The sequence below is a fragment of the Vicugna pacos genome, chromosome 1 (assembly GCF_048564905.1).
Source record: "Vicugna pacos chromosome 1, VicPac4, whole genome shotgun sequence".
In the NCBI taxonomy this organism is placed as follows: domain Eukaryota; kingdom Metazoa; phylum Chordata; class Mammalia; order Artiodactyla; family Camelidae; genus Vicugna; species Vicugna pacos.
Genome location: NC_132987.1, coordinates 41,764,764 through 41,780,677, shown reverse-complemented (window position 1 = coordinate 41,780,677; position 15,914 = coordinate 41,764,764). Strand labels below are relative to the sequence as shown.

The window sequence follows — 15,914 nt, the reverse complement described above, 5'->3', positions numbered from 1 at the left end:
GGTGCAATTGTGACCTGGAAAGACTCAAAGTCATACCTAAGATGACTGGATCAAGGGGAGGTCACCGTTGGGCTCAGTGCCCTGCTTTCAGTATTTCTCCCCGCCACTCCGGCAGCATCTCCTCACATCCACTGACGGTGGGTGCGCTCTCCTCCACAGCTGTTGCGGATCTTGTTCCTCCTTTTCCTCTCCCAGACTCTCCCTAGAGAAGCCCAGGCCTAGGAGGAAGACCCACACCCCATCTCCCAAGCCCAGCTCACCTTCCACACCCTCCAGAGACCCTGACTGCCACACCACTTAAGTGGAAGTCTCTGGTCTCTGAAATTCTTCCATTGCCCGACTACCGATTCTGTATTTAAACATACACAGCTATGAATTTAGGTAATAGTTTGGGAGGTTATATCTTTTACATCTTGTATCTTCAGCTGGAGAGTTAGTTCTTTGAGGACAAGTCATGAATTGTGTTTCTTTGAACCTATCAATACCAGGTAGAGGAATTATGGGTAACAGATATTCAATAAATCTGTGGTTGATTGTTGATGCAGCCCCATTCTGCAAAGCTCCAAGAGCAGCTAGTTTCAAGGCAAATGAATGAGAACAACAGAACATCCAGGGTTCACGTGTAACAAAGGGACTAAATCTGCTTGTCCTCATTAAGGCAGTGAATAGATGATGAGCCAGCTTGAGTAAGCAAATTCCGCTATTGACCTAAAGTTCATTTTTGTAGGGAGATTTCTGGTAAAGCCCTAAGCTTAGGACTGCCAAGATAAGACTAGCCAGTAGAGAACATGACAATAAAACTGAAATGGGGGAAATATGCCTTAGAACAAAGAATACAATGTACTTGCTTTATGAAGTAAAACTCAAGTCATGAGTTATAGAACAACCAATACTTTCTCCATCCTAACCTTAATGTTCAGATCCACTTCTTGGGTAGAGGGTGGCAGCAGACCAGTATTTGCAGCCTCCTCCCCTTCCTCGATCACCCCTGTGAATGTAGGTGGCCGTGTGACTTGCTTTGGTCAATGAAATATTCATGGAAGTGATGCATGTCATTCTCCAGCAGAAGTGTTTAAGAACCGGTAGCCAAGTCTCTAAGCTGTCTTCCTTTGCTGCAACAATCATAGGATCAGGTATTCAGATAGAGATGCAGCATAGCTGGAACAGGAAGATGGAGTGCATTCACTGAAGCCACACTTACTGAGCACCATGCATGTGCAAAGCACTGTTAGACACTGGGAATATGCCAGCGCACACGGCAGTCTCTGCTCTCTGGATTTTCCTGTCTACAAAGCAGGCATTTATTTTTGATTTATATAAATCAGATTTAACTCTGGCTGTGACTCATATTACAAAGGGAGATAGAACATGCCAGGAGAGCACATTACATGGACATCCTGAGGTCTAAAGGGAGGGTTGATTACCAACAAGCAGGAGTTACCAGTTAAAGAATATTCCCAACTGGGGTCCTGAGGGAGAGAAGGGAGTTGTGAATCTGAAGAAGAGAAGGCCAGCTTGATTAGACAAGAGAAAGTGAGGGCAGAGTCCACCAGGCTCATGAAACACGTAGAAACCACACTGTATGGGCCTTGTGGGCTTTGTTAAACATTTCAGTCTCTCACTCTAAAACTTATTTGGGTATTCTTGAAACAATTAAGGGGTCGTGTATGATCCTCCTACCATATTTTTCCTTGCTCCAGCAACCCTCGTGAAGTGGCAAGAGTTCTTTCTTGCTGAGACGGATTTAAGCACGTTGAGAGACTGAGCAGGTAACCCTGCCATGAGGTCTGTGAGTAGTGTCTCCCATGCCTCCAGAGGTTACCACTACCTTCTGCCACCCCACAGTATTGGGCGAGGTTCTTCAGAAGAGACCAGGATCTGCTCTGGCTAGATCGGAAGAAAAGGATTTGTTATAGGTATAGAGACTCCATGAGTCTCTTATGGAAACATGGAGAAATGGATTCTGTGCTGGGTTACCAGGAAGACCCCAAAGCCACCCCATATTGCTGAGCCACCAAGAAATCTGCTGCCCTGTCACAATGAGGCCTCTGCCTGTTGAAACTGGAAGCAGATGCTGCAACTGCTGACTCAAAACAACACAAATCAGGAAATTGGATGTCACGTGACCTGCCTCTTTCCCCACGTACCTCGGTTGCAAATTCAAGGCTTGCACAGACAGAATGGATCAGCAGAACTTAAATCACATCCAGAACCTAGCTTCAGGGGCGGCTGGGAAAAAGTGTTTGAAGTCTGTAGTCTCTGCTGTAGGGAAAACCTGCTGCAAGGGGATTGAAAGAGATATTGAGCATATAATTCATGATGTTCATCACACCACATATCAAAAGAATCCAAGTGAGTTGTCTGCTTTCAAAAGTCTTCCAATTCTCACTTCAGCTCTTTGAAACTGAAAGAGGTGATTAGGCAGGCATCCTAACCCTGGCTGATTAATAACAAGGGAAAGAAAGTGCCGGGCTATTAAAAACAGGTTGTTTCTCTTACTCTGCAGCTGGCTCCTTGGTTCCAAGACACAGCTGTACAACAGGATGTTTTGTGTTCCACAACTGCGCATCAATCCCAAGGACAGACCTCAGTATCTCGTCCTTTGTTCTCTGTTTTCTCTGCCGAAGTTTCTGTTTTAGGGCTGGACTCCATGCGAGGAAAGAGCCAGTAATAGAAGGTGACTGGCACCACCAGAATGAAGATTAACAATGGCAGAGCCCCCCAGTAGAAGACCCAGCAGACTGACTAGGGGCTAGAGCTGTCTCGGCCAGCTACCTGGCCGATATCTCCCTGCTCGAGTGTTTTCTTGTTGTGCTTCCCCACCCCGCTTCTCTCTCTGAGTAATAAAGCAGCCTTCTTTTCCACTCTGTCCCTCTGTCTCTATTGAGAATTCTTTCTCAGTTGGAAGACAAGGATCCACACATCTTGGTGGGGGTGCTTGCCCACCCATTTGGTGGGCTTTCCAATTTGGGGGTCTCTCTATCCACTAACAGAACCCTATCCTTATCTAAAGTGCCACTCTCCTTGTCTAGTGCTAGATCTTCCCATGAGCATCCAATTAGCCCTAACGGTTGAAAATGTTGGAGTAAATATCAGCTACCCAGTAGTCCTGGTGGTGATGATGATCATGATGACACCAGAATCTAACATTTATTGAGTTCTTGATATGTGATGGGCTCTATAATAAGCATTATCTCACCTAATCGTCCCAAAATACTCTGCATTATATATTATTATTATTACTTCTATTTTACAGAAGAAGAGACTGAGACTTACAGGTTACAGATGTTACAGATCATGTGACAAAGAAGTAGCTGAGAGAAACCTAAATACAGTAAGTAAGTTGTTGCTCAGGCAACAACTCTTATTCTTTTGTCTACTATTAACCTCTGCATTTCTGAATAATACACTTATACTGGTTTTTCAATTTTAGATATTAGCTATTGTCTTTTTGGTAGGGCAGATGAGAATTTATTTCTATAAATCTCTACAAATTTCCCCTTTCCACAGCCCTTTAATATGGCTATTCCAGAGTTTTGTTTAATATGACATTTACTGTGTTATTGTTATGGCTATGTAAAAACTGTTCACAGCTTCACCATAAAGTATGCCAAAAATGTCTATACATTTTTTTCTGTAGTTAATAATAGCTTCATTTTTAATAACAGCTTTATTGAGACAAAATTCACATAAACTATAATTCACTCATTTGTTGTGTACAATTCATTGGTTTTCAGTAGATTCACAAAGTTGTGCCACCTTCACTACAAACAATTTTAGGATCTTTTAATCACATCAGAAAGAAACCTCTTACCCTTTAACTATCACCTTCCACACCCCCGCTTTTCCTTGCCCCTCTTAGCCTTAAGCAATCATTAGTCTCCTTTCTATATATATTTGCCTATTTGGGATATTTAATATAAATGGAAATTTATACATGGTCTTTGGTGTCTGGCTTCCTTCACTTGGCATAATATTTTCAAGGTTCATCAATGTTCTAGCATATGTCAAGTACTTTTTTAGGACCAAATAATATTCCATTGTACGAAATCACATTTTGTTGATCCATCCATCAATTGAAGGACATTTGGATTGTATTTACCTTTTGGCAGTCTGGCAGTCCCTCAAAACTGTTGACAAATAGTTGACAAATACTTATCAGCTTGTCTTTGCCTATCTTCATATCTCTCATTTTCTCTCTAATTCTTTTCATATCATGGAGCAGTTTTTAAATGTCCACACATTTTTTGATGCTCTTCTTTCAAAGAGCGGAACTCTTTCCTCACCTGGCATATGGGCTGGGATTTCCCTCACCTTGTGTACGTGCTGGACTGAGTGACTCACTTCCAACTACTAGAATATGGTGGAAGGGATGCTGTGTGACGAGATCATCACAGGCACCACAGCTCTCTCCTTGCTCTCGCTCTGAATCGTGTACTCTGGCAAGTCAGTAGCCACTTTGCGAGAATACATCAGGCAGCGCTATGAGGAGGCCCACGTGGTCCACCTCAGGGGAGGAGGGTACAGGAGACTGTCTTCCTGGTTCAGTGGCCTTGCTATTGTTATTATAAAGAGCTTTTTGAAACTATCTTTTCTGCCCCTCCCCCCACTTTATTTGCTCTTAGTGTCTCTGCGCAGCTCCATTTAGGTCCTACCGCCAGCAAGTTCCTCTCCATGAGGGACTTCGTCCTGGAAAGGAGAACCAGCTGGTTAGTTCTGAGATTTAGTAGGGCCCAGACTGCCCCACACCATTTAATCTTTCCTTTGTCCTCACTCTTAGAAGCCCTTTCCAGCTCTGGCACTGTTTCCCAGAAAACTCACTCAATTAGCTTTCTAGACTGAGTTTAGTATGTTTAGATCTTAGGCTAAGTACCTTTGCGAGCTCGATTTTGAGTTTGCTGCTGTTCAGTGCCGCCGGAAGACCCTTTGCCTGCTTCCTACTTCCTCCTGCCCACTTGCTGATGCCACATGGGTCTTGTTGCTGTCAGTCAGCCCTTCCCTTGTATTTCGGAGTTCACAGGTTACCTTACTACTTTCATAGTAGATAATTGTTGTGCATTTGTTGTGGTGCTGGTTACTGTTGGAGGATTAGGTAGATTCAAAACTGCACGACTGCCACTTTAATCTTGTACAGGAATTGTCACATTTTTAATTTCCAGAAGTTCCTTTGTTCTCTGGATTTCCCGTTTCCTTACATCTTCTGATTCTTGGTTCACGCACCATACATCATCTTTTAACTCCCTAAGTATACTAGTGATTTTAAAAATTCTTTTCTTCTCCTTACATTGTCCTTATTTTCTCCAAGTTCCCTTTTTTCTTACCGTTTGTGCATCTCATTTTCATGTCTGAGTCTTTCTCCAGCTATCTTGAGATCTTTGGCCCTCTAAGCATATACAGAACTAGACGTTACGTTGGGAGCTCTGTGTATATACATAGGACCTGTCAATCAGTGGGCTTCTCTGTAACTGCTTGGGCAGCAACAGATTCATCTAGCTGAGGGACTCCACACAATCAATATCTGTTGGTTTTTTCTCTTGGGTTGGTCAGCTTCCCAGATAGGTGTCCTCCAACAAGACTCTATTAGGTGGGGGAAGAGGGTGATTAAGCTTGGTTGCCAGTAAGTTCTCAGAGGAACTGAAGAGGGGCTAGGGAGGGATCTCATGGTTTGATACACAGATTTCACTCAGCCTCCCTATCCAATAAGGCACCCAAACATGACCAGTGTCTCTGAATCCAAATCCTCTGTGTTTCAATCTGTCCTGAAAATAAACTTTCTGTTTTTTCTAGGGTGGGGACGAGGGAAGTCTCCTGTCTGCCCGGGGGTGAGAAATGGAATTTAATAGTTTATCTTCTTACACTTTTAAACTAATCATCTTGTCTTCAGCCCTACCCACCCATATCCACCTCTTCCTTCAGAGTTACCTGGTACAATTACTGGTTCACTTACTAAATTCTGGGGATTCTGAAATTTGAAAAGGTTGTTCCCCCAACCTTTGCAGGCACTTGAATATAAAGTCAGATAAATACATCCTCATGCTTGATAGATTCCAAAATTTTGTTGGCATCTATCCAGTTCTCTTTATCCTTACAGATTTACGATGTGGTTTCTTCCTTCAATTCTTTAATTGTTTGAATGGGGTTCAAAAGGCATGGAGATAAACACGTTTGTTTTACCTTTGCCATCTTTTTAACAGAAGTTTTGTCATCCTTTTGATAAATCCTTTGATAAATAAACTGAGAATAGTAATGTTAACTAAAATGCTAGAAATATACCTACTTTAATGTTTTCAAGACAAGAGTTCTGAATAGGCCTGAAGTAAACCCATCAGACATGTAACAAGACTGCATGCCACCAGAATGTTTTACAACTCAGTGATTGAAGTAGGTTTTCTAAAATTACCTAAAATTTTTATTTATTCTTATTAAAACCTGTTTAGGCATGGAGTTTCAAAAATCATGTGTACATGTACATACATAAGAAGAAAAATAAAAGCAGAACTTGGTTAAGGTATTCCTAAAAATCTTTACATTTAGAGTCCTTGCCTTCTGAATCACATTTTAAATATATATATATATTTTTTTAATTGTGGTAAGAAAAAAACCCCACATACCATAAATTTTACCATCTTAACCATTTTTAAGTATGCAGTTCAGTAGTGTGAAATATAGTCACATTGTTGGGCAATAGATTTCCAGAATTTTTTCATCTTACAAAACGAAAACTCCGAGGGGAGGGTATAGCTCAAGGGGTGGAATGCATGCCCCACATGCATGAGGCCCTGGGTTCGATCCCCAGTACTCCTTTAAAAAAATAATAATAATTAAATCAATAAACTTAATCACCTCTAATCTTGCCCCCCCAAAAAACCTCAACTAAAACTCTGTACCCATTAGACAGCAACTCCCCATTTCCTCCCCACCACAGCCTCTGGCAACCACGGTTCTACTATCTGTTTCTGTGAATTTGACTACTTTATATACCTTAAGTAAGTGGAATCAGAGTATTTGTCTTTTTGTGATGGCTTTTTTTCTCTTGTGTCCACAAGTTTCATTTATGTTGCAGCACGTGTCATGCCTTTTAATGAAGAAAGTTTTGTGGAGAAAGAAAAGAAATTTTAATAAAGTAAGTTCTGTGGACAAATATTTTAATGAAGTCAGTTTCGAAGAGAAAGAAAAATGCATTTCCCTTTAACAAGCAACACTGAAAATGTGAGTCACTCTGAAACAGTGGATCAAAAATTTGAAGGCCTTTGAAAGCATTCCTCAAAAAATTTAAATACATATTAAGCCCAAACTTAGGAGGGCAAAGAAAAAAAAAGATATCTTTCAATTCTGCAAACAAATTAAAATCACTTAAGTGCAAGAGACATAACATGTCGAATATTTATTATCCTGGGGGTTTCATGGCAAATAATCCCACCTGCTGGTAATACTGTAAGTATCAACAGTGACTACTCATATGCCAGCATTAGTTTTCCCAAAGGGCTCGTAAGAGAATGCCTCCTCCCCTAGGAGAAGAGGCAAAGTCCCAGTTTTTAGCTGCTGTGGGCTGGCTGTCATGTGATCAGAACATTTGCCCAAGTTCAGTTTCCAGGGTTTGCCCTCACAAAGTAAAATGCAGTGCAGAAACAAGATTTGTGGAAGCTAGTCTTAAAGCTTGAATTGGTTTGGGAAGCCTAAGAACCTGTTAAAGTTTGTTTGTAAAGAGGAGCTTCCCAAATACATTGGAAGCGGGGATAATTAGATTTTATTTATTTATCTATGTATTTTTATTTTACTTTTAATGGAGGTACTGGGGATTGAATCCAGGCCCTTGTGCATGCTAAGCACATGCTCTACCACTGAGCTATATCCTCCCCTCTCCAGATACATTGTGAAAAAAATTTTCTGAAGCATGAGCATGGTCACCTACTGCTCAGCCCACCGAGTATTAAGAAACAGGCAGATGCATTCCCCCGACACTCGCAAGTCTGCCTTCTTCACGCTTGCTCTTTTTCTGATTCTCTAGTAGCCTCTCAGTTGCTTCCCTCCCTTGCTTTCCTCTCCTTTCTGCCTTCCGTATTTTGTTTCCTCTTCTGTTCCCTTGAGTCCTGCATAGTTGCTGGCCTTCCCTGGCTCCCCAGCCCTTCCTGTCTGCTCCATAGTGCACAGAGAGTCCAGCGGGGTGTCACAGCTGGGGGGGGGGTTTCTCTTGGGTAAACCACCATATCCTGGAACACCATCCTGCAGTGTTTTCTTAAAACTTGGGAGCTGAAGTCACAGCATTTAAGCAGGGAGAAAAGGTGAAACCATTTACGCTGGCTAGCTCACCAGAGAATGGCTGTGTATAAATCTCCAAAAGGTGAAATTGAGTGGAAATGACTACGGAGGTAAGTCTAGGGTCGGGGCCAGAGGACCATCTAAAAGAAAAGGGCACCTGGGGTGATGGTGGCATCAGGATGGGCAGCCAGGGCTGCTGGTTGTGGCTGGATTCACGAGCTCTCTTTCCCACCTAACCTACTGAGGCTGGGTCAGCTGTGGGGCAGTGGCTGGGACAACTGTCTAGTTCCACTGCTGTGTATTCCTGGGTAAATTAGAGCTGGATCTATCTAATTTGAAAAAAGAAAAGGAAAGAAAAAGAAAAGGATACCCAATTGTGACTTCCAAAAAAGTACTCTGGGTGCATGGGACATTCCACCCCCAGGCATCAAGGTGGGCTCTGCAAAGTTATTTTGAAAGTCCCCTGTGTGCAAACTGTTTCTTGAACCATTCTAGAATATAGTATCACAGAAAGACCTATTTTATAGGGAGGAAGCCATGAATATTATAATTTCAAGAATATCTATTAGGCTAGAAAGGGAGAAATACCACATGATATCACTTATCTAAAAAATATGGAATCTAAAAAAATAAAAAGAAGACACTAATGAACTCATCTACAAAACAGAAACATGCTCGCAGACATAGTAAACAATCTTATGGTTACTGGGGTAGGAAGGGATACATTTGGGAGATTTGCAAATATTAAGTAATAAATGTAAAATTAAAAAAAACCCTACATTTCTTCTGTATAGCACAGGGAACTATATTCGGTATCTTATAATAACCTTTAATGAAAAAGAATACGAAAATGAATGTATGCAAGTATATGCATGACTGGGAGGTTATGCTGTACACCAGAGACTGACACATTGTAACTGACTATACTTCAATTGAAAAAAACCCAACCTATTAGGCCCTGGACTAAGGACAGAATCTAAATTTTATTAACAGAATCTAAAATTCTATTTATAGTTTTATCCCTTTAGTTTAACTTTTTAACCCTCCCTTATAATGTAAGCAAATCCCCGGAAGGATAATAGAGTGACCCTTATGAATCTGGAGCCTCAAATCACGCCAGGCCTGCCCCTAACCTCCATGACCTACATCCTTCGCTCCAGGCAAACTGGAATTCACTCCTAGAGCCAGCCCCAGGCTCCTAAAGGCCTTCATGCCTGAAAGCTTTTGAGCCTGTTTTTCCTGCCTGGGTCGCTTCCCTCCCTTTTCTCTTTTTGGCTCTCTCAGTTCTTCAAAATCCAGGCAATGTCACTCTCTGTTCAAAGGCTGTGCTCCAAGCCAGACTTAATCCAACTAGGGGTTCCCTGACTACGTGGATCTCTCCTTCCTGATGGCCCTTGTAATCACTGGCATCTTTCCACCAGCTTAAGACTTCATCAATGACATGAACTGGGTCTTGTTCTCTACTGAATCTCCTGATTTGGTAAGAATATCTGGCCCATGGTAATTTCTGTTTGTGGAGTGAACTAATTCTTTACTGTCAATGTGTTTTTAATGGAGTAGGGGTGCAGAGCTGGAGTAGAGAAGGTAAATATGCCAAGAGAAGAAAGTAAAGAGAGGAGGCTGGGGTCACTGGAGGCAAACTCCTCTAGAGGACAGTTTTGCAAAACGCCAGACAGCTTAGAGGCAGGCCAAGTCCTCTTATTCTCTCTCTCTTAGAAGGTCACTCTAGTTGATAAACACAGCATTTATCTAAAGTTCAGAGTTCTAAGTGTTGTTTTGCAAATCATATAACAGGCTTCTCTTTTTCATTTTAATTTAGGTGTGTTTACATTACATCAGACATTTCCAGATACAGAAAGCAGTTCTACAGCTCTTAAAAATATTCACTAAATGTATAAAATTAACAGCTGAATACGAAATAAAGCAATATTTAGTGGTGACAGTGTTCTCCCAGTAGCAAATGATCCAACTTATTATTTAATACTGACAACTAGATAAAACATTATCATGTTAAGCATTGCAAATTACCGAAATTACACAGAGAAAAAAGATAAATGTATCGACTGCCATCGAAAGCTCAAAAGAAGCTATTAATAAAAATACTGGCTCTCGAATGGCTCTGACAGAGCTAAGCTCCAGTATTTTTTCTGGGTTTGTTTGATTTTTTTTTTTTTTTTTTTGGTGTGTGTTTTGTTCCTAAACCACGTGAAAAACTTTAAAACATATAAAATATTGTAGCTTTCTGAAGAGACACAAACTAAAATTATGCTTAAAAATCTGGTTTACTTGGATAATTTCTGCTGTGTGGCATTAGTAAATATATATATATATAAAATCTCAGCTCTTAATAGCACTGAAGTTCCTTGTGTGTGAGCAACAAAGGTATTCAAAATCCTGATTGCTGTGACAAGCTCCTTATTTGTACGCCCAGATGGCATCCTGCCCTTCGGTGATGATATCTTCCACTTACTGGCCCTATGTGACCAATTCCAGGGAAAAAAAATGGGACAGGACTTGTCTTTCTATATATTTTCTAAAAGTTATTATAACCATTGCATTAACTGTATGCTCCAAATGTTCATTAAAACAAAAACCAAATCAAAACCTTTTTACCTTTAGTAATCACGAGGAAACCTTTACATATTTATATAATACATTGTCCATACTGTTTAAAACTAATAATAAATCAAAATTAATTGATTAAAAAAGGTAGCTCTCATTGACTGCTGAAATTTAAAATGTATTAACACATTTAATGCAATCGCCAAAGTGATGTTTAATGAGCTGTATCTCACATAATAAAATAGGGCAAAGTTTAAAACTCAAATTTGCTTTGGATTTGTATCTGCTACCATCTGTTGGTTCCCGGATCCTGGGTTACATAATTCTTATTTTTACGTTAAACATTACCAGCAATAAAAACAGGAAGAAAAGGGGAAACAAAAACGCGTGTAGGAAAGTTAGGATTTCACACAGGCTTGACAGCCTTATTTTCTTCTCAGAAATCCTAGAAAACAGAAAACCACAGGAAGTTGTCTTATTTGAGAAAGACTCCCTTCAACTTATTATGAGTGAAACAGGGAAAAAAAGTTCCTCAGAGGGAGAAAAGAAACAAAAGTCCAGACTTCATTTGTCGACAAATTCCTCAGGGGCTCAAAACTCAAGTCCCCCAAAGCTGAAAGTGGAAAAGAGAGCAATGAATGACCTTAAAACAAGTGATTTTCAAATCAGTGAGGAGACACTGAAGGCAGCCTCCTTAGACCCTGGTCAACTTCTGACTGCAGGTATTTCTTTATTTTTTAAAACAATGTTCTCCCCTAAAGAGATCACATGGGTTAAATTAAACCTAATGCTTTGAGTCTCTGTTCTAAACATTTATTTTGTTTCTTAAATTATTTAAATAATTTGCTCATTTTACTTTTTAATTATCAAAAGTAATATAATATTACAAAAAGGTTTAGAGAAGATAACTTACTTCCTTTCATTCTAACACAAATGGTCATTTCTTCAAGCTTCTTTTCAGTCTTTTATTCATATGCCTGCATTTGTGGCCAATCAACCAGTCAACTAACACTGAGCACCTACTCTGTGCCGGCCACTGTTGTTAGAAATATAGCCAAGAAAAACAGGACCCTGTGTACACGAAGAACCAAAGGCAGGCATAATTTCAGTGTGATAAGTCATACAAAGAAAAATAAAGCAGACTAAGGAGACAGTGATGGATGAGTTGGGGGTGCTATTTTAGATGAGGTTGGAAGGAAGGGGTCTCTGATTTGTTGGCATTTGAGCAGAGATCTGAATCAAGTCAGCCATGTAGAATGGATGAGTGAAGCCAGCCACATAGGTATTTGTGGGAGCAGCTTTCCAGGCAAAGGATCTGTAAATGCAAAGGCCCAAGGTGGGAGTGAGCCTAGGGTGCTTGAGAGTGAGCCAGGATATCAGGGATGCTGAAGCAGGATGAGAGATGGACGAGAGTCTCCTACTGAGACTATCAGAGAGGTAGCTGAAGCCAGACGGGAAGTCATTTGCACTGTTATAATAGCTTATAAAGCCCTCCTGAGCTTACACGGAGACGTAATCCCATTTCTGGGACACATTACTGCTCATCTCTCACAGTGCCACGTGATGTTCAGACGCCTAATTTTAACAGTGGCATAATATTCCATTACATGCATATGCTATCATTATGTAAGTTCCTTTTTTGCCCTTTAGTGAATATCTTTGGCTTTCCCTCTCCCCTATTATCTTCTTCACTGCATTTCAGGTATTTTTAGTATAAATTCCCAGAGCAGAGATTATAATTTCAAGGGTTATGAAAATAAATATTACCAATTCTCTCTCTAAAGTTATATGTCATATGCAATGCCAGCAATATGTTATCAATTAGATTAAACATATTTTTTAAACACTTGGAGCTTTTTTCTTTTTGGTGGAGGGAGGTAATTGGGTTTATTTATTTATTTTTGGTGGAGGTACTGGAAATTGAACCAAGGACCTCATGCCTACTAAGCATGTACTCTACCACTTGAGCTATACCTTCCCCCCAAACATTTTAAACTTTTATGCAAACATACAAAAGAGAGAACCATATAAGGACTCCCATGATCACTTCTCTCTAACGATTATCAATCAATCTTGTTTCATTTACACCCACCCTCATTTCGCTTGGTATTTGCACCAAATACTCAAAATAATATCATTTCACCATTAAGCAGATTGAATATATTTTTGGAAATAGAAAGCTAAGAAGTCTGCCTTTAAAGGAGACAGTCTACCAGAAAGTTGTTGGTATTTGTTCTAAAGTACGTCTTCGAGCTTCGAGAACATGGTTAATGAATACCTATAACCATGATTAAATTAACAGTGCACGACCGGCCAGCTGGTTATCCCAGCTGGGTGACACCGGCCGCTTAAGCCATGCGTTGCTTCTCTATTTCCATTTCTTCTCAAATTCAGTGGCTCCTGGAGTCACGTTAATCCTGTCCCACAGTTGGCTCTGGGACCTTGTTCTGCCTCTCCATGGCTATCCTGGCTTTCCTTGTCTCTTGCCTGGACCACTGCCACCACTTCCCAACTGGTTTCTCTGCTTGTAGTCTTGCTCTCTTTCCAACCTGTCCTCCACACTGCCTCCGGGTCCTCTTTCTAAACCACAGACACCATGATGTCTCTCATTTGCTTAAAATCCTTCAGCGAGTCTTTCTTGCCTTGAAGAGAAAGTCTGTACCCTTAAGCATGGTCGTCAAGGCATTTGTGATAGGTTGAACATCTCTTCATGACCTCTGCCTTTCCCTAACCTCACATTCATCCTCTGTCCTGACATTCTGATACTTGCCATTTCTTGAACTGGTCACGTTCTGCCAAAGTGGTTCCCTGTGCCTAGAAACACCTTTCCTTGTGTTGCCACACTCCCTCTGCTCTCCTTCCCCGTTCATCTCTCCCTTATGTCCACCCACCTCACTGACTCCCACTCATCCTTTAAGGTGCAATTTATCCACCACTTTCACTTGGAAGCTTGCCGAGAGCCACCCACCAGACCTGAGGTACTCACTGTCACTACCAGCGGTCACGCTGCACCCGCTGCATGGCTCCACCATTGTACTTCCCTCTGTGCTGTGACCATCACTCTCTTGTCGGTCTCCTCCACTGGACAGATAGCTCCTTGACAACAGGAACTTGTTATCTTGGTTCCCGGACAGCACCACCCATGCAACAAACATGTAATAGCGTGTTATGAGAGCGTTGGGACTTTTGGTTGTGAACAACAGAATCCAACGCCTACAGGTTTAGCTTGCAGAAGAGCCCGATGAGAAGATACTACTTAGCTCACAGGGTCACCTGGAGAAGCAAGAGCTTGCTTCAGTGGTAATGCAGCCAGAAAAGGCCCCCAGTCGCTCCACAAAACTGCTCATGTGTGGTCACTTCGCACCCCCCACAGAGAACCAGCCCTCCCACCTCAGCCAGCCTGTAGCAGCTCTGACTCATCTGTTTGATATTTTGAGCTGTGACATAAATATCCTTTGAAGAAAGGGTTTCATAGATTAAAAAAAAGAAGAAATATATGGTCTGTAAGGAGAGGTCCAGGGGCTTCATAAATTGGTACTTATATTTATACTTAGGTGTTTTAATAAAGATTTATCACACTGATTTATTTTGGTAATTGAGGAACTGTAAAATTAATATTCAGTCACTCAGTCAGTTATTTGTTCATTCACCCAATATTTACAAAGTATCCTTCATGTAAAAGGCACTGCAGAGTTCCATCTTCATGACAGGCCTCGGTAAGTTTAAGACACTATGCTCCTAAGAAATGAACCAGGCAGGAATTATAGTTTCCATTTTATAGATGAGTAAATCAAGGCTCAGAGAAGCTAAGTGACTTGCTTACCTGATGAGCCCACAGTTTGAAACAGGTCTTTCAACTGTGCTGCTTGGACTTGCCAATCATATCAAATATTATAGAGCACCCAAGCAGTGTGTGGTCTGAGAAGAGACTTCTGAATCTGTCAGGTTGTGGGTTGTTGGGCTGCACCCCGCCGGCCTGCAAGCCTTGTAGCTGCCTGGCCTTAAGACCGAACAAAGAGCCCGGAGACAGTGAGAGAGACATCAGTGGTTCATTGGTTAGGGGACCTTACACAAAGGTCCTGGAGTGACATCCCACCGTGTGCAGCAGCCAGCCAGCAGAAGCAGCAGTCTTCGCTTCTTGGGAGACAAGGACGCTACTATTTATAGGGAGAATTGAGGTGAGGTGGGCTCATCAGGCACTAATTAAGCCCTATAATTAAGAGGATTGGATTCTCATGTGAGTGTAGCTAAGACTGGTTGAGCAGGGGATGCACAGAGAGCCAGAAGACAGTCATCTTGAGTGACCTGACCATGCATAGGTCATTGGTGGTGACCTTTGAGAAACAATTTATTTGGCTAGGTGAACGTGGCAACCAGGTTGTAGAGGGTTAATTGGTGAATGTGATGAAGAAGTGGCACCAGCGAGCACAAACCATTCTTTCCAAACATTTGACAGTAAAGGAAATGATTGACAGAACTGTGGCTTGAGGAGAAAACAATGAAGGTTTGGTGAGACTGGAACTTGAGCATGATTGTAGATAGAGACTATGGAGATAAAAAGGCTTAAAAACAAAAGAGACTCATAGACATAGAATACAAACTTGTGGCTGCCAAGGGAAAGGGGGGTGGGAAGGGACAGACTGGGAGTTAAAGATTTGTAGATACTGTCAGGCATATGTAGAGTAGATAAACAAGATTATACTGTATAGCACAGGGAAATAGATACAAGCTTGTGGTAGCTTACAGCAAAAAAAAAAAGATGACAATGAATATATGTATGTTCATGTATAACTGAAAAATTGTGTTCTATGCTGGAAATTGACACAACATTGTAAAATGACTATAACTCAATGAAAAATGTTGAAAAAAAGAGAGAGCGAGCAATAAGATACAATGCAGAGAAATTTTTTTAAGCACAATTTTAAAAAGCACACACACATAATGGGCTTTGGAGAAAGTGCTGGTTTCAAATTCTGACTCTTACTGCTTACTCATTAACAGTCTCTCTGAGTTTCAGTTTTCAAATCTATAAAATTGTGACCCTCTTGCATTAAGTTTACACAAAAACGCCCTGTACCCACTGGCATCTAAGA

At 41.1% G+C, this 15,914-nt stretch overlaps 1 long non-coding RNA gene across 1 annotated transcript; it reads right to left on the bottom strand.

Moving 5' to 3' along the window:
* Nucleotides 1–3,741: 3,741 nt before the first annotated feature.
* Nucleotides 3,742–14,923, bottom strand: LOC140696462 (uncharacterized). The gene is made up of 3 exons (XR_012072860.1): nt 14,645–14,923; nt 13,808–13,939; nt 3,742–4,689 (listed from the first exon to the last, which is right to left on the bottom strand). It is a non-coding gene; the product is annotated as an uncharacterized lncRNA (long non-coding RNA).
* Between the last annotated feature and the right edge of the window lie 991 nt (nt 14,924–15,914).